The 19,646-nt window shown below is 48.4% G+C and overlaps 1 protein-coding gene across 4 annotated transcripts in view; it reads right to left on the minus strand.

Annotated features, from left to right (window-relative positions):
• The window catches only part of CTIF (cap binding complex dependent translation initiation factor), a 181,662-nt gene that overhangs the window by 140,452 nt on the left and 21,564 nt on the right, over window positions 1–19,646 (minus strand). The window lies entirely within an intron of this gene.

A 19,646-nucleotide genomic window follows, 5' to 3' on the forward strand; every position in this document is an offset into this window, starting at 1 on the left:
CACGATATCGCAAAAGATTGAGGCTCAGCGGCAGAGCATCTGTTGGGCATGCAGAAGGTCCCAGGTTCAACCCCCAGCATCTCCAGTTAAAAGAACCAGGAAACAGGGGATGGGAAAGACCGCAGCCTGAGACCCTGGGGAGCTGCTGCCAGTCTGAGTAGACAATCCTGACCTTGAAAGACCGGTGATTTTTTCAGAATAAAGAAATTTCACGCGTTCAGTGGGAGTAGGAGGGTTATGGGCCATGGCTCAGTGGCAGAGCATCTCTGGCCCGTGAACGATGCTAGAGTCAATGGGCAGCATCTCCAGTTAAAGGACCAGGCAGTAGGTGATGAGAAAGACCTCTGCCTGAGACCTGGAGAGCCGCTGTCTAATCTTGAGGGACCTATATAAGGGAGTTTTCTCAAAAGGAAAGCACTAAGAAGCCATTACCCATATGCATTCACATAAATAAATGAAGCATATTTATCTGATTCAGTTTTGGGCATCCCATTTTAAGAAGGTTATAGACAAGCTGGAACGGGTCCGGAGGAGGGCGACAAAGATGGTGAGGAGCCTGGAGACCAAGTCCTATGAGGAAAGGTTGAAGGAGTTGGGGGACGTTTAGCCTGGAGAGGAGGCAGCTGAGAGGTGATAGGATCACCATCTTCAAGTACTTGAAGGGCTGAAGGGAGAGCCAGTTTGGTGTAGTGGTTAAGTGTGCGGACTCTTATCTGGGAGAACCGGGTTTGATTCCCCACTCCTCCACTTGCACCTGCTAGCATGGCCTTGGGTCCGCCATAGCTCTGCAGAGGTTGTCCTTGAAAGGGCAGCTGCTGTGAGAGCCCTCTCCAGCCCCACCACCTCACAGGGTGTCTGTTGTGGGGGAGGAAGGTAAAGGAGATTGTGAGCCGCTCTGAGACTCTTAGGAGTGGAGGGCGGGATAGAAATCCAATATCTTCTTCTTCTTCTTCATCTAGAGCAGGGTTTCCCAAACGTTTCTTTCCAATGGTCCGGTTATTTTTACACTTTTCCTTTGTGGCCCACTAAAATTTGGGGATGGAGCCAGGAGACTTTGGGTTGGAGCCGGGAGACAGGAATTATGTCATTTCCTGTGGTGTCAAGGTCCAAGTGATGTCACTTCCGGGGCATACTGAACCAAAACTCCACCTTTTTCCTGTGATGTCACTTCCAAGGCACTACTGCCTCTTCTTGCCTCTTGCCTCTTCTTCGGAAGTAAATTCATTTTCAGAAAAATCTCTCTGAAACTCATGGTGAGCCAAAATGGGGGTGGAAAGTGGGCGATCCTCTCTTTTCACCCCCACACCTGCATGCACCTATCTGTTTGTGTATTCTTCTCCAGCTTGCAAGCACTCCTAATGCCCATGTTCAATTGCCTGCACCACCTACACATCCCTTCCTCAACAGCACTGGCCAGTGTATGCAATTGGGAGTGCTGTTGCCACTGCCATCAGGAATGCCAGCACTATGTACCACCCACACTGGGTCCTGGCAGCTGCTCTACCTCAAAATATGCTGACACGTTTAGTAGGCCCTTCCTTCAGTTGCTGCTACTGGAACCCTGCCTCAAGCTGCAACCAAGCTTGCTTGGTTTCAAGAAAATCTTTCAACAGCTATTTTTCATCTTTTCTTGGTTGAAACACGGGGAAATTGCTGTGAAAGGTAGCAGAGAATTGTATTGCAATTAATGAATTAATTTCAAGTTATATGAAGTTCATACCAGCTTTTCTGCAGTTATCCCAAAAGGATATTTATGAGGGGCTTGCAGTTTTTTACTGGCTGTGTTTCCCATGTCTTTAAAAGCAACCTGTTGTGCAGATACTTAGCCAATGAACTACTTTCATCCTTTTTAATATCTACAGGAGTTTAATTTTGGTGCCAGACACCTATTAATAGCAGGACCAGTAAAATGGTGCCAAGTTCATAGTACCATTTCTTCCAGTGCTGCTGAGATATACCACAGTAATCTCCAATAATCTCTTTCTGCCCCACACCTCTTACTCTCACTCACTCACACAGAAATCTCATAGAAGGCCACCTGGCTACAACTGGGGGTGCCAACTTTTCATTGGCAGAGCTCCTATGTCTGCAACAACAGTATGGTGAACAGAAAAATTTCATCCAGCAAAAATGGAAGAAAAAAAAAAGAGAAAGGGAAAGAATGAAATGGAAGGAAAGGAAAAGAAAAGAAAAGAAAAGAAAAGAAAGACATGGAAAAGAAAGAACATAAACATAAGAGGAACCATGTTGGATCAGGCCAGTGGACTATCCAATCCAAAATTCCCTCATACAATGCCCCAAAAGCACCAGAATGTCCACCAGTGGGGCCATGGCACTAGAAGCCTTCCCACTATTGCTTCCTCCCCCCAGCACCAAGAATATAGACCAAGCACCACTTGCAGGGAAAGAAAGAAAGAAAGAAAGAAAGGAAAGAAGAAAGAAAGAAAGAAAGAAAGAAAGAAAGAGAAGAGAAAGAAAGAAAGAAAGAAAGAAAGAAAGAAAGAAAGAAAGAAGGAAAGAAGGAAAGAAAGAAAGAAAGGAAGGAAGAAAGAAAGAGGAAGGAAGGAAGGAAGGAAGGAAGGAAGGAAGGAAGGAAGGAAGGAAGGAAGGAAGGAAGGAAGGAAGGAAGGAATCCGGGGGGGGAAGGGAAAAAAAGGCCTTCCTCACCATCAGATGACCCCAGTCAGCAGAAATTCTGCCCAGGGTCGTTTGGTAAAAAAAAATAGCTACTGGAATGCCCACTCCCCACCCCTCCCAGCTGAAAAAAACACAGACCCTTCTTTTCCGCCCAGGCCTCCAGGGAAATCTCCCCAAAAGAACATACTGCAAGGCACGTGAAAGCTCATACCTTGAAGAACACTTCATGGATCTAAAGTGCCAATGGATGCCAGCTTTTCTCTCAAACACTGGAGTGGGGGATAAGGAAGGAGAGGCAGCACAGCTCCTCTCTGCACAACACGGAGATGGGGCGGGGCTAGCTTTGCTGGGGGCGGGGCTAGCTTTGACTTTTCTTGTGACCTGGTAGTGAGGCTTCCGTGGCTCGGTACCGGGTCACAACCTGCAAATGGGATATACTGATCTAGAGGATGGTGTGGAATTGTTTTCTGTGGCCCCGGAAGGTAGGACCAGAACCAACAGGTTGAAATTAAATCAGAAGAGTTTCCAGCTCAACATTAGAAAGAACTTCCTGACTGTTACAGCGGTTCCTCAGTGGAACAGTCTTCCTAGGGAGGTGGTGGGCTCTCCTTCCTTGGAGGCTTTTAAACAGAGACTAGATGGCCATCTACAGCAACGCTGATCCTGTGAACTTAGGGGGAGGTATTTGTGAAGTTCCTGCATTGTGCAGGAGGTTGGACTAGATGATCCTGGAGGTCCCTTCCAACTCTATGATTTTTGGAGCTCTTCAGATTTTGGAATATCTATGAAACGGGAAGAATTAAAGACCAGATTTACACTCCTGTTCTAAGGATAAATAATTATAAAGGGGGGGGGGGGAGCGTAGCCTAAGAGTCATCCGACATCTAAGCAGAGTTAACACCTTCCTGAGTCTGTTGAAGACAATGGGATTAGGAAGGCCTAACTCTACTAAATATGGTGTGGTAGTTACCAAGGTAATTGCTTAGGTACTTCAGACGTCTACGTTGCAGTCCAGACGTTGCTCGAGTTATGAGCCATCTCTACCAGGAAACAAACGCTGCAAAGCGGATTTCTGAGTAAATGCTTCCAGTATCAGGAGACAGACTACCGATGCTCTCAAATGCTCCTTAACAGTTATGGTTTCTGCACCCATGAAATCTGACTCATGGTTTAATCCAGGTTAGCTGGAAAAATGTATCATGGAGGGTAGGGTTGGGGGGCAGGGCAGGGGACCCCCTGTTTTGGAGGCCCTCCCCCTGCTTCAGGAAGCAGTGGAGGAGAATGTCTACTGGGCACTCCAATATACCCTATGGTGACCGATTCCCATAGGGTGTAATGGAAAATTCATCCATGGTTATCTGGGGCTCTGGGGGAGCAGTTTTGGTTTTTTTTAAAGGTAGAGGCACCAAATTTTCAGCATAGCTACTCTGAGCAGGTCTTTCAGGTCAACTACAGCCTGGTCCTTGTAACTGGAGATGCTGAGGACTGAAATTAATGAGCAATAAGCTTAGGAGAGATAAAAGTAAGTCCTCCTTCACCCAAGGAGCAATTAACATGTGGAATTCACTTTAGCAGGAGGTGGCGGTGGCTACAGGCAGACCAGACTCAAGAGGGGATTAGATAAAAATATGGAACACAGGTCCATAAGTGGCTGTTAGCCATAAAGTATAGATGGAATACTGTGTCTAGGGCAGTGATGCTCTGTATTCTTGGTGCTTTGGGGGCAACCATGGGAGGGCTTCTGGAGTCTGGCCTTGCTGGTGGACCTCCTGATGGCATGTGGGTTTTGGTTACTGTGTGACACAGGGAGTTGGACTGGAGGGTGCCCTTGGCCTGATCAGGGCTGATCCAACATGGCTTCTCTTGTGTTCTTAAGAGCAGAAGTCCATGAGCGGCTATTAGCCACAAGGTATAGATGGAACACTCTGTCTGGGGCAGTGATGCTTTATATTGTTGGTGCTTGGGGGGGGGCAACAGTGGGAGGGCTCCTGGAGTTCTGGCCCTGCTGGTGGACCTCCTGACGGCACCTGGATTTTGGCCACTGTGTGACACAGAGTGTTGGACTGAATGGGCCATTGGCCTGGTCCAACATGGCTTCTCCTGTGTTCCTAACCTGGGACCTTCTGCATGCCAAGCAGATGCTCTGCCTCTGAGCCTCCTCTCCGACAGTCTTTTCCCTAAATCTGGCCCAACTGAAGGGTTACACTAGATACACCGAGAAAGATCTGATCTGTACCAGTTAACATAGTGTTTAACTAGTCCTCTGTGACTAAAGAAACCAAGTTTGCTCTTTGACCCAGCCCTGCAATCTTAGCAAGTTACTGCAGTGGCCCAATAGCCTCTCCCAGGGCTTTTTTTTAAATGAAAAGCCCAGCAGGAGCTCATCTGCATATTAGGCCACACCCCCCTGCCATCGCCATTGTCTCACACAGGACTTTTTGTAGAAAAAGCTCAGCATGAACTCATTTAATTAGGCCACACCCTTGACACCACCATTGTTTCACACGGGGCCTTTCTGTAAAGGCCCAGCAGGAATTCATTTGCATATTAGGCCACACCCTCTGACATCACCATTGTTTCAGACGGGACCTTTTTGTAGAAAAGGCCCAGCAGGAGCTCATTTGCATATTAGGCCACACCCCTGACACCGCCATTGTTCCACACAGGACTTTTTGTGGGAGAAGCCCAGCAGGAGCTCATTTGCATATTAGGCCACACACCCCTGATGCCAAGCCAGCCGGAAATGCATTCCTGTGCGTTCCTGTTCAAAAAAAATGCCCTTGCCTCTCCTAAATGAAACAGCAGCCATGCAGAAGTCTGCATAGGAACATTTTTCTTACGCATCCGGCATTGGGATTTGGGAAGCATGCAGTTGAGAGAGATCCCAGACGGGGAGGCCACGTTCCACAATAGCTCATAAGTGCTTACCTGCTAACTGCAGACAGGAAATTAGCATTTTAAGAACTTCTGGCGGCGTTGATTGTATTGGTTGCTATTTTCATAACATCAAGGAATCCCATAGAGGTGGGGGGGGGGGAGGAAGGAGCCCCGGAGGGAGCGGGAAGAAGGAGCAAGACAGAAGAGGGCCCAAGGGGGGGAGGGAAGTCCTTTTGTTCAGAACCTGTTTTAGTCCCAAAGGAAATGATAACTATCAGAGAGAGCCAGTCTGATGTCATGGTTAGAGCAAGGGTGTCTAACTGATTTGTTATGAGGGCCAGATCTGAAATAAATAAGACCTTGCCAGGTTGTGCCGGGCCATGTCAGACCATGTGTGCACCTATTTAAGATTAGGTAGCAGAGATACAAACTTTATAAAGGATACACACAATTAAATATATATATTTTTTAAAACTTAAAAACATGCTTAAAACGTTAGCGCTCGTTGATCTTACAGGTGCTTTCTTTGTATTTCTCCCATGGGTTTCAGGGAAGCTCTTCTTTCCTTCCTTCCCCAGGGGACTGGAGGGGGGGGGAGAGAAGAGCCTCAGCCAATAGAAGGAAGAAAGGCTTGGCTCAGTAGCTCTGCTGTGCAATTGAGAGAGCGTGGAAAAACAAGCTCTGCCTTCCCCCCCTTCCTCCCCAAGGGAGAAACCTCAGCCAATGGAGAAAACAGAGGTTTTGCTCTGTAGCTCTGCTGTGCGATTGAGCAAGCCTTGCAAAGCAAGCTGTGATGCAGAAGGAAGCAAGAGAGAGGGAGAAGGAAGCAGATGACAACCAGTTGCTCGGGAGGGGAGGCCTGATAGGAGCCCTCCAGGGGCCTGATTTGGCTCCCAGACTGCAAGTTTGACACCCCTGGCTTAGAGTGTCAAGCTAGAATGGGAATACCCACGTTCAAATCCTTACTTTAGGAGGCAGTCATGGTAAAGAGTTGTGGACTCTAATCTGGAGAACCGGGTTTGATTCCCCACTCCTCCTCCACATGAAGCCTGCTGGATGAACATGGCCAGTCACAGTCCTCTCAGAACTCTCTCGGCCCCACCCGCTTCACAGGGTGTCTGTTGTGGGGAGAGGAAGGGAAGGGGATATATGTCACTAAAAACACCCTTTAGGAAGGGGCAGGGTTTTTAAAAAAATTGCTAAGTGAATAAATAACCAAACAGAAAAAATGCCAAATAGGCAGAGATTTAGCATAAGAGTCCAGACTTTTAATCACTGGCAACCTTTGCTAGAAAACCGGTTCTGGAACGAGGAGTGATTCACATCAATCCACTTTGCAGGAAGTGGTGGTGGCTACAAGCATAGACGGCTGGAAGAGGGGGTTAGATAAAAATATGGTGCAGAGGTCCATCAGTGGCTATCAGCTGCACAGTACAGCTGGAAGATTCCATCGGGGCAGTGATGCTCTGTACTCTTGGTGCTTGGGGAGGGGCAACAATGGAAGGACTTCTGGAGTTCTGGCCCCAGTCGGAGGACCTCCTGATGGCACCTGGGTTTTGGCCACTGTTTGACACAGAGTGTTGGACTGGATAGGCCATTTGGCCTGATCAGGGCTATTTTTTGTAGCGGGAGCTCCTTTGCATATTAGGCCACACACCCCCTGATGTAGCCAATCCTCTAAGGTCTTACGGGCTCTTCGTACAGGGCCTGCTGTCAGCTCCAGGAGGATTGGCTACATCAGGGGGTGTGGGCCTAATAGGCAAAGGAGGTCCTGCTAGAATTCCTTACAGGGCTCCTCTCACAGGGCCTACTATAGGCTCCAGGAGGATGGGCTACATCAGGGGGGTGTGGCCTAATAGGCAAAGGAGGTCCTGCTAGAATTCCTTACAGGCTCTTCTCACAGGGCCTGCTGTCAGCTCCAGGAGGATGGGCTACATCAGGGGGCATGCCTTAAAATGCAAAGGAGTTCCTGCTGCAGAAAAAGTCCAGGGCCTGATCCAACATGGCTTCTCTTATGTTTATCTTTAAAAAAGGTTCAATTTCTGGTGTTTTATCACATTGCCCAGAATTGGAACTGTAAAAGCTTACCATTAGCTAACGATTCCAGTCTTTGTGTTTGGGGTGGGGGGTATAAATTCCTTTTAAAGAAACCTCCACCAAGCCAGAAGAGTGCAAGGGATACTGAAGCTCACAGTATCATCAAAGTAGAGTTACGGACTTCTAACTTCGCTGAAGTCAAGTGTCTTAGAGCAGCAGTCCCCAACTTTTTGGAACAGGGACCGGTTTTGTGGAAGACAATATTTCCAAGGACCGGGGGGGGGGGGGGTGGTGGAGAGATGGTTTTGGGATGATACTATCATGCACGTTATTTCTATTAGTTTGATGTGATGGTTAAGTGCGTGGACTCTTATCTGGGAGAACTGGGTTTGATTCCCCACTCCTCCACTTGCACCTGCTGGAATGGCTTTAGATCAGCCACAGCTCTCACAGAGCTGTCCTTGAAAGGGCAGATTCTGGGAGAGCTCTCTCAGGCTCACCCAGTTCACAGGGTGTCCTGTTGTGAGGGAGAAAGGTAAAAGGAGATTGTGAGCCGCTCTGAGATTTGGAGTGGAGGGCAGGATATAAATCCAATGTCATTGTCTCTTCTATTGCTGCTACTACTGTTATTACTACTACATTGTAATATATAATGAAATAATTACACAACTCACAGCCTGGTTGCTAACAGGGCCACAGACCGGGACTGGTCCACAGACCAGTGGTTGGGGACCCCTGTCTTAGAGGGATAGTTATTCTTTTTTATTTATTTATTTAGAATTTATATCCCGCCCTTCCCACAAGTGGCTCAGGGCGGCTTCCAACAATAGATCCGACATAAAAATTAAACAATATTTAAACATATAAACAATTAAACATTTAAAACAGATAAAACTTAAAAATTAATAATCTGTTCAGGATTACACTGTTTGTTTCAACAGTTATACCTACTTTTCTCCCAAACATGTTGCAGCATCCTCTCCCCTTCTCTGTTTCATATTCACAACCACCCTGTGAGGTAGGTTGGGCAGAAGAGTGTGTGGCTGGCCCAAGGTCCCCCCAGATTCGAACCTGGGTCTCCACCTAGACCCTAGCCTGACACTCTGACCAGTACACCACGTTGAATCTCCGACCACGGCGTCAGCCGGGAAACAAGGAAGAACATTAGTGATCTCTACTCCTGCATTTCCTCTTAGCATGGACTTGGGGAAGTTTTTTTCAGCCAATTACTGTGCTGGAGGAGCCGGTGGCCAACTCAGACCTCTCAATAGCAGACCGGATGTGGCACTGGGGCCGAAAAGCATTTCAACTCCTAACAACAACCCTGCAAGGCGGGCCTCACCCTGCAAATAAGTTACTGAGGCACAGAGTAGAGCTGCACGGTCCAATTCAAGAAATATCTGGGGACTTTGGGGGTGGAGCCAGGAGCAAGGGTGTGACAAGCATAATTAAACTCCAAAGGGAGTTCTATTCATCACATTTCAAGGGACTGCACACCTCTTAAATGCCTTCCCTCCATTGGAAATAATGGATGAGAACACCTTCTTTGGGGGCTCAAAGAATTGGACCCCCTGGTCCAGTCCTTTTGAAACATGGAGGGTATTTTTAGGAGAGGCATTGGATGCTATGCTGCAAATTTGGTTCCTCTATCTCAAAAAACAACCCCCTCCCCCAAGCCCCAGTTACCCATGGATCAATTCTTCATTATACCCTATGGGGAATCAGTCTCCATAGGGAATAATGGAGTGCCCAGAAGACGTCCCCCCCCCTCCCTGCTTTCTGATGACCCTGAAGCAGGGGGAGGGCCTCCAAACTCGGGGATCCCCTGCCCCCACCTGGGGATTAGTAAAACACACAACAAACACTGTAATTATATGGTGCAAACAGGGCCGGCCTGACGCCGAGGTACCCTAGGCAGACTTCCTGCCTGGTGCCCCCCGTGGCTCCGTGCCCCCTCACCACGCAGTGTCCTGCCCGTCCCCCCCAGTGTGGTGTCCCGTCCACCCCCCTCCAATCTCTCCGCTTGTCTGCTCGTCGCTGCTCCCTTCCCTTCCCTCTGGGGGTCGCCAGCTAAAAGTAAGCTTAGCCGGCAAGCAGCTCGCACCTACGTGTTTTGTCTCTACAAAATACGCAGGCGCAAGCTGCTCGCCGGTTAAGCTTACTTTTAGCCGGGAGTGAGTGGAGTGCGGGCAGGCAAGCGGAGTGCCGGGGGGTGGGGCGGGACACCACGCTGGGGGTGGGGTGGGCAACCTGGAGGGGGCTAGCGGCAGCAGTGGTGGGGAGGGGGGAGGCACGGGGGTGGGGGCGAGAGTCCAATTTGCCGCCCCCCCGCCTCTCAGCAACCGCCTAGTTTGCCTAGTGGGAGGGCCGGCCCTGGGCGCAAATAAATGCTTTTAACATTTAACTCACACTTTTCTTCATAATTCTTTGTACACCAATCACGTTACACAAACTTCTCATTAGGTCACAGCTCACAACAGCTTCCTGAAAATCTTTCCTTTTTGCACAAATGAACCATTTGTGCCTCTACCTCAAAAAACATCCCCCCCCCCCCCGCCGCAGTCCCAGATACCCACAGATCAATTCTCCATTATACCCTATGGGAATCGGTCTCCAAAGGGAATAATGGGGTTTGCGAAGTTGTGAAAGGAATACGGAATTTGCGAAGTCAGTCCTTTGCAATATTGCAAAGGACTAACACAACACTGCCCCTAATTTTTGCGTCATTTTTGCACAAATATTTTCAGGAAGCCTAAGCAGGGGTTCTGAATTGAAGGATAAACGGCCAAGCAGAAGTGGTAATGAAACAGGCTTTAAACTTGGGACTCATGTAGCCATACCTGCTGGATTGAGGACTGCTACCTCAGGAAGGAATCATAATTACCAGTACTGGCTGCATCTATCAACAAGGAGGAAGTAATTGACAGCAGAACTTGGTACCATATTTCTACAAGCACCCAGAACTGTATCACCGACTGGAATTTTATTTATGGACTTTGGACTAAATATGGACTTTGGACTAAAGAGAAGCTTGTGTCGAGTGACTGGTGTACAAAGAATTATGAAGAAATGTATAAGTTAAACGTTTAAAGCATTTATCTGCAGCATATAATTACACAGTGTTTGTCGTGTGTTTTACCCCCTAGCACAGAGAGGGTGGCTGCCCGACGCCCACCTGAATGAGTTCGCAGCCAGAAGAGAAGACACGCTATATCTCCCAAGAGCCTCTAAGGCAGAGAAAGGGGTAGGATGATTTCAGGGGGGACCCTGGCTTAAAGCCCCCATCATCCCTTGTGAAAGGCTAACACAGCAGCAGCCCTAAATATACAGCAACTTTCTTCGCAATCCCCTCTTCAGGGAGCAAAGGTAACTGCAGGACACAGTTCCAAGCGGGGAGGAGGTTGCCACTCGCTAGGTATCCTGAGGTCAGCCGCCTGATGACTTCAATGGGAAGAGAGCGTGCCCTGACCCTTGTTCAGGATGTGTATAGCAATGGCTGCTACTGCACACGCTATATTTTACTATTTGGAAAAAGTGACACGAGCGGCTTCCTCTCCACGGAGCTTTGTTTAGCTAGGGGAAGCTGTGCCAAAGGGCTGCCGGAGCACCTCTGGCTGGAGACGCCACAGCGCCCCCTGGTGTGGGCTGTGGGAAGAGCACCCTTGAGGCTTCCACCAGAGAGCAAAGCCCACAAGGTCTTGTCTTGTGAGAAAGGGAGAAAAGGACTTCTTTCTCTACCTTCTCTATCCCAGGGGTCGTTTTCTAGGGGGGGGAAAGGTGCAGGGGCTCAGTAAAGGCAGTCTCCCTGTGCAAGCACCAGTCGTTTTCGACTCTGGGGTGACGTTGCTTTCACAAGGTTTTCACGGCAGACTTTATACGGGGTGGTTTGCCATTGCCTTCCCCAGTCATCTACACTTTCCCCCCCAGCAAGCTGGGCACTCATTTTACAGACCTCGGAAGGATGGAAGGCTGAGTCAACCTGGAGCCGGCTACCTGAACCAGCTTCTGCTGGGATTGAACTCAGGTTGTGAGCAGAAAGCTCTGACTGCAGTACTGCAGCTTTACCACTCTGCGCAGGAGCTCAGTAGTGCAACCCATTTGCAAGCAGGGTGTGTCATGTGTAAATGAGTCATGCTAATAAGGAAAGAAGGAAGGGAGGAAAGAAGGAAGGGAGGAAGGAAGGAAGGAAGGAAGGAAGAGGGAGGGAGGGAAAAAAAGAAAGAAAGCAGGAAGGGAGGGAGGGAGGGAAGGAAGGAAGGAAGGAAGGAAGGAAGGAAGGAAGGAAGGAAGGAAGGAAGGAAGGAAGGAAGGAAGGAAGGAAGGAAGGAAGGAGGGAGGGAGGGAGGGAAAGAGATTGAAAGAACGAGAGGGAGGGGGAGAGAGAGGAAGAAAGAAAGAAAGAAAGAAAGAAAGAAAGAAAGAAAGAAAGAAAGAAAGAAAGAAAGAAAGAAAGAAAGAGGGAGGGAGGGAACCCTGTATTTATTTCACTTAAAAGTTTTCTAATAGATGTAAACTCATGCTGACTAAAACACACATAAATATATATCTTTATCACATTTTCTTACAACCCAAAGCAGAGTTTTGTCTGGTTGTGATTTTATTACAGAACTGAAAAGTCATCCCTGATGCACAGAGAAAGGTGTTATGTGGTACATGGACATCTGCTGCCCCCTTCTGGCTGCCAGCAGGAACCTCCAATATATAAGAAAAGTGCAATGGAATCACACACCCTGGAAAAGCTGAGAGCCATCTGCGCTGCTCTGCGTTTGCCAACTTTACACCTTTGAATACAACGACCAAAATCCCAAGACTACTAGAGGCCTAAACAACAAGACTGGCATCAAAGGGGGCTATACAGGGCAGCAGCTGGGGCTTTTACGGTGCCACCGTGGGGATGCCAGGAGAAACTGACAATACCAGGCCTCATTTGGGCAGGAGCTCACAGAAGCTACACCAAACTACTGCACCAAACTGGAGAGATGCGCAGTGGCATCTCATTGTGGAATGGCAACCTACTATAATCCTTCTACAACCTAGTTATTGTCTTCCCAGGATACAAAAGAGTTTTCAGCTAAAGAAGAACTTCCTGTCAGTGACAGCCGTTCCTCAGGGGAACAGGCTTCCTTGGGAGGTGGTACATGAATTCCACCCCTGACCCAGGGTAATGCCGATGGCCACTTTGGAGTCAGGACAGAATTTCCCTCCAGTCCAGACTGGCCCAGGGATCCTGGAGGTTTTTCCCCTTTCACTGTTTGGCATAGTGATTAAGTGCACGGACTCTTATCTGGGAGAACCGGGTTTGATTCCCAACTCCCCCACATGCTGCTGCTGGAGTGACCTTGGGTCAGTCACAAGCTGTGTCAGAGCTACCCGGGTTTGATTCCCCACTCCTCCACTTGCACCCGCTGAAATGGCCTTGGATTAGCCAAAGCTCTCACAAGAGTTGTCCTTGAAAGGGCAGTTTCTGGGAGAGCTCTCTTAGCCCCACCCACCTCACAGGGTTGTGGAGGAGGAAGGTAAAGGAGATTGTGAGCCGCTCTGAGATTCAGAGTGGAGGGTGGGATCTAAATCCAGTATCATCATCATCTTCTTTAGAGCCAGTTTGGTGTGGTGGTTAAGCGCGCAGACTCTTATCTGGGAGAACTGAGTTTGATTCCCCACTCCTCCACTTGCACCTCCTTGAAAGGGCAGCTTCTGGGAGAGCTCTCTCAGCCCCACCTACCTCACAAATGTCTGTTGTGGGGGAGGAAGATAAAGGAGATTGTGAGCCGCTCTGTGACTCAGAGTATAGGGCTGCATATAAATCCAATTTCTTCTTCTTCTTGTCTTGAAGCTGAACGATAATATAGCAATATAGATTAATCCAAGGCTTTTCTTAAAAGAAAAGGCCCAGCAGGAACTCATTTGCATATTAGGTCACACCCCGATGCCAAGCCAGATGGAAATGCGTTCCTGCTTTTAAAAAAAACCCAGTTTAACCATTTTAGCTTCTAGGGAGAGTTCAGGCTTGATCACACGCTCAGCTAAAGAAAAGCATGCACTTACAAAAATGAAACACCAGGTGGCGCAAAAGTCAACTCTGAAATCATCACTACCCTTCCACAGAAATAAGGGCTTCTGGAGAGGGATGCTCATGAGATTCACAGCACACTCCCCAAACTACAGCACCCAGAATGCTCTGGGGGAAGCCTTGACGACATTATGCTTATCCCCAGGGCTGCTTTTGAGTAGGAACTCACAGGAAAACAGTTCGGGCAGGCTTGACAGCAGGGGGTGTGGTCTAATATGGAAATTCTACCCAAAAGCCCTGTGTGAAACAATGGTGACATCAGGGGGTGTGGCCTAATATGCAACTGAGTTCCTGCTTGGATTTTTTCCCTACAAAAAAACCCCTGCTTATCCCCAAAGCCAAGAATGCAATCCACAGGGCTTTTTGTGGTAGAAAAAGCCCAGCAGGAGCTCATTTGCATATTAGGCCACACCCCTAATGTCAGCATTGTTTCACACAGGGCCTTTTTGTAGAAAAAAGCTCAGCAGGAACTCATTAGCATATTAGGCCACACCCCCTGACATCATCATTGTCACACATAGGGCTTTTTGTAGAAGAAGCCCAGTGGGAACTCATCTGCATATCAGGCCACACCCCTTGACACCAAGCCAGCTGGAACTGTGCTCCTGCTTAAAAAAAGTCCAGGCAATCCAAATCACACCTTTATTAGGACCAGAAAGGAAAGCTCCCCTGTGCAAGCACCAGTCGTTTCTGACTCTGGGGTGACGCTGCTTTCATGACATTTTCACGGCAGGCTTTTTACGGGGTGGTTTGCCATTGCCTTCTCCAGTCATCTACACTTTTCCCCCAGCAAGCTGGGGACTCATTTTACCCACCTCGGAAGGATGGAAGGCTGAGTCAACCTCGAGCCGGCTACCTGAACCAGCTTCCGCTGGAATCGAACTCAGGTCGTGAGCAGAGGGCTCCGACTGCAGTACTGCAGCTTTACCGCTCTGCGCCACGGGGCTCTTTTATTAGGATCAACCCAATGACAAATAACTCTGTGCGAGCTTATGGGTTCTGCCGAACCCTTCAATGGTGTGGACATTATGACATCAAAAAGAGGGGAAGAAAGAAGATTCTGAGCACAGAATCAGGCCGCCGTTCCATCAAGGACAGTACTGTCTCCTCAGACTGCCGGGGGCTCAGTCTCCGGCAGAGGACTTTCACACTGCCTTGAGCTGCTAAGGCCAAGGACTGACCTGAGGAACTCCTGCAGCCAAAGCAGAGGCCTGGTCACTGAGCCACGGCAGGTTATTCAGATCACGCAACACCTCCTGAACACCCCTGGCCCAAACGATGTCCGACTTGCCTCAGCCAGGGCCTTTTCAGCCTTGGCCCCTGCCTGGTGGAATCAGCTCCCTACGGAGATCTGGACCCTACCTGAGCTACTGCCATTCTGTAGGGCCTGCAAGACGGAGCTATTCTGCCGGTCTTATGGCTGAGGCAGCAGGCGTCCTATTCCAGCTATTACTCCACCAGTTGGCCTCCCTTGTGGCGACACTGTGTCTTCCTGCAGGGCTATCCTGAAATTACTACGAACATTTCATCTGGGCCTATAACTGCTTCTCTTGTACGATGTGCCCTTCCCGCCTGTGGGGCGCTTTATTTATTGTTTCATTGTTTTTATCTGTTTAATGTTGAGTTTAAAACAATTTATTGTAATGTCATATATTGTAATAACGTGTCATCATTTGTCATTAAATGTTAGTACACATACATAACATTTTCTCCACCCCACCCCACCCCTTTTGCGACCCCCCCAGCAGTGCACACCCCCTTAGCAAACATCCCTGTATTACTATTTAATCTAATTTGTTATAAGGTAATAAGCTCTATCTATTAAAGAATCTCTCTCACATTTAGGCAAGGAGCAGGGAGATAAAATAAAAATACCAAAAATTTCCGTCTCACAATTTACAAATTTGGCTGCCAAGTTCAAAAGGTCTAAATTTTCTCTCTTATTTAGTCTTTGTTCTGTTCTCTTCTGAGCTTCCCAGGCCCAGATATATATTTTTTAAGAAATTTTTCCCCTTTAAAAAATGACGAAATTTTTAACTTCACCAATTTGAAATTTGACAGTCAGGTTCAATAGAGCAGAGCTTGCCCTTTCCAGCAAGCCTAATTTCGCTGGTTTCTGAGCCTCCAAAGCCAAGATATTTATCAAAAAAGTCTTCAAAAATTCCAAAATGGCGGCCGCGATTTTTTCCCCTTTAAATTTCTCTAAATGTTATGTTTAATTTTAATGTATTGTTTTAACTCTGAACTGCAGGTTTTACTGTCGTCTGCATGTTGCGATCTGCCTTGAGCCCCTTCGCGGGAAAGGGCGGAATACAAGCATACCGAAATAAATAAGTGAATAAAAGCCACCTCCCCATACCAAAACATTGTGGGGTTCATTGACAAGCAAAGAAGCATCTTGCACTTATAACTCATTTACGTTTTACAGAATCCATATGCTCGCTGAGTCTTTCGAAACCCAGACAACTGCTTTCTATCCTAGATGCAAGATGAAGAAGAAATCGTTTTTCATCCCTTCCAGCCTATTCACAGGGGGGGTGGTTTACACATGAACGCATGAAACTGCTTTATACTGAATCAAACCCATGGTCCAGCAAAGTCAGTATTGCCTACTCCAAGGGTGTCAAACATGCAGCCCAGGGGCCGGATTAGGCCCCTGGAGGGTTTCTATCCGGCCTGCAAGTTTGCTTACTTCTTCTTCTCTCTTGCTTCCTTCTGCATCACAGCTTGCTTTGCCAGGCTCTCTCAACCGCACAGGAGCTACAGAGCAAAATCTCTATTTTCTCCATTGTCTGAGGCTCCTCCCTTGGGGAGGAATGGGGGGAGGCAGAGCTTGCTTTGCCAGGGTCTCTGAATCGCACAGAGGAGCTACTGAGCAAAGCCTCTTTTCCTTCTATTGGCTGAGGCTCCGCTCCCTCCTCATCCCCTAGAGAGGGAAAGGAAGAGCCAGAGCTTCCTTTGCCCAGTTCCCTCCATCACACTGGAGACAAACAAAATCTTTAATTGGGTTTGTCTGTGTCCTTTACAAAGTTTATATCTCTACTACCTGGCATTAGATTTTATGATGCATGTGGCCCGGCTTGACAAGGTCTCATAAGAAAGTCTGCTTTCTTCTCCTCTCTTGCTTCCTTCTGCATCACAGCTTGTTTTGCCAGGCTCTCTCAACCACACAAGAGCTACAGAGCAAAATCTCTATTTTCTCCATTGTCTGAGGCTCTTCCCTTAGGAAGGAAGGGGTGGGAGGGGGGAGGGAGAGCTTGCTTCGCCAGGGTCTCTCAATTGCACAGAAGAGCTACTGAGCAAAGCCTCTTTCCCTTCTATTGGCTGAGGCTCCACTCCCTCCTCATCCCCTGGGGAGGAAAGGAAAGAGCCAGAGCTTCCTTTGCCCAGTTCCCTCCATCACACTGCAGAGAAACAAAATCTTTAATTGGGTTTGTCTGGCTGATTACAGACCGGCACTTTGGGTCAACTCAAGAGACGCCTCTGAAGTCGACCCAAAAAACCCGCCCAGACAGCAACATCTGCCGCCCGCCCCCGTCCTGCACTTACCCTGTCCTCGAGGACGCTCCAACCGCCTCAAAAAGGCACCATTTGGAAAGTGGTCCTTTTTCACTGGGGCGGCTCCGAGGCAGTGCCCAGAAGGCCGTCTGGAAGGCTGGGGGGTGCCTTACGAGCGCCTGGGGAGCCACGAGCGGGACGTGTGAGCGTTCCAGAGACTCCCCAGCCACCCAAGGCCCACCCCTTCTTCCAGCGCTGTCCGGAAACTCCAGGGCACTCTTCTTCCAGCTGGTTTTCCTTGAGGCGGCTGCAAACCGCCCGTCTAGTTTCAGCCTCTGTGTCCTTTATAAAGTTTATATCTCCACTACCTGGCATTACATTGGATGACACACATGGCCCGGCCCAACAAGGTCTCATTTATGTCAGATCCGGCCCTCATAAGAAATGAGTCTGACACTCCTGGTCTACTCAGACTGCCAGCAGTTCTCCAGGGTCTCAGGCTGAGGTCTTTCCCATCACCTCCTGCCAGATCTTTTAACGGGAGATACAGAGGATTGAACCTGGGGCTTTCTGCATGGCAAGCAGATGCTCTACTGCTGAGCCACAGCCCCTTACGTTTTTTTATGTGTGAGCATGAAAATCACGGGACAAGAATAAAATGTGCACGAATCAATTAACACTTGTTCTGGCTAATTATAAGAAGAAGAAGAAGATATTGGATTTATATCCCGCCCTCCACTCCGAAGAGTCTCAGAGCGGCTCACAATCTCCTTTACCTTCCTCCCCCCCACAACAGACATCCTGTGAGGTAGATGAAGATATTGGATTTATATCCTGCCCTCCACTCCGAAGAGTCTCAGAGCGGCTCACAATCTCCTTTCCCTTCCTCCCCCACAACAGACACCCTGTGAGGTGGGTGGGGCTGGAGAGGGTTCTCACAGCAGCTGCCCTTTCAAGGACAACCTCTGCCAGAGCTATGGCTGACCCAAGGCCATGCCAGCGGCTGAAAGTGGAGGAGTGGGGAATCAAACCCGGTTCTCCCAGATAAGAGTCCGCACGCTTAACCACTACACCAAACTGGCTCTCCAGTAGGTTTGTGTTTGTGACCACTGAAGAAGGCCCATAGGGCCAAAACGTGTTTGGTCTCATTTACTTGCGGCTTTTTCTGTGGACTATCAACTTTTAGTTACTTGCTGAGCCCGGTTTACTGTGGTCTTGCTTTATATATCCACTCTTGAGAGATGCATTTGTATTATATATGGTATATTGAGGATTTCTTAATCTGGCGGCTATCAATTCAGAGGCTAAATTCAAGGCCTTTCTTTCCAAATTTCCAACAGCAGTGATAAATTGATGTATTTTGTTTAATTCATCCTTTTTGTAATGTGCAAGGTGACAGTTCAGGTCATGAGCAATGTTCCCTCTAAGCGGAGTTAGCGTGAGCTGGCTCACAATTTTTTAGCCTCCATCTCACACATTTTTGTCTCGGCTCAGGAAAAACGGCCCCAGAGCAGACTAATTTATGCAGCAGGTTACAACTTTAATGCCCGTAGCTCACAAAGCAGAATTTTTGCTCGCAAGATTTCACAGCTTAGAGGGAACATTGGTCGTGAGGTTCCCAACATCCTCACGTTCGCAGTATCACATTCCTATTTGTGTTCTGAGTCCGCTTCAAGGTGCTGGTATTGACCTATATCGGGGTGGCCAACAGTAGCTCTCAAGATGTTTTTTTTGCCTACAACTCCCATCAGCCCCAGCCAGCATGGCCAATGGCTGGGGCTGATGGGAGTTGTAGGCAAAAAAACATCTGGAGAGCTACCGTTGGCCACCCCTGCCCTATATGGTCGAGGACCTGCCTAGCTACAGTATCACCTTTCTCCATACATTTCCCAGAGAGCACTGCGTTCAGGGACACAAAACCGACTGTCCATCCCTGGACCAAGGGAGGCCAGGCTGTGTTCTACACGATCCAGGGCCTTCTCAGTGGTGGCACCAGCAATGTGGAACATCCTCCCGGAGACCATAAGGGCCCTGCGGGATGTCTCTCAATTCCACAGGGTCTGTTAAACCGAACTCTTTCGGCAGGCCTTTAAAACTTAAATGGGAGAGGATTGCCACCCTACACTGCTGAGCGATATTACTCATAAAGAATTACGACCACCGTAGGTTCACCGTAAAAAAGAAAGTTACAATCCCGCCGACTGAAGTTATTAACAGCACCATGAAATGTATTTTATGTATTTAATTGCTGCTTTAATTGTTTAAATTCTTGAACTGTTTTAAACTGACTGTTAGCCGTCCTGAGTCTGCCTGAAGAGAGGGCGGGATATAAAATTAAAGATAATAATTAATAATAAGAGAGCCAGTTTGGTGTAGTGGCTAAGTGTGTGGACTCTTATCTGGGAGAACCGGGTTTGATTCCCTACTTCTCCACTTGCACCTGCTGGAATGGCCTTGGGTCAGCCATAGCTCTGGCAGAGGTTGTCCTTGAAAGGGCAGCTTCTGGGAGAGCTCTCTCAGCCCCACC

Source organism: Heteronotia binoei, chromosome 4 (assembly GCF_032191835.1).
Source record: "Heteronotia binoei isolate CCM8104 ecotype False Entrance Well chromosome 4, APGP_CSIRO_Hbin_v1, whole genome shotgun sequence".
In the NCBI taxonomy this organism is placed as follows: domain Eukaryota; kingdom Metazoa; phylum Chordata; class Lepidosauria; order Squamata; family Gekkonidae; genus Heteronotia; species Heteronotia binoei.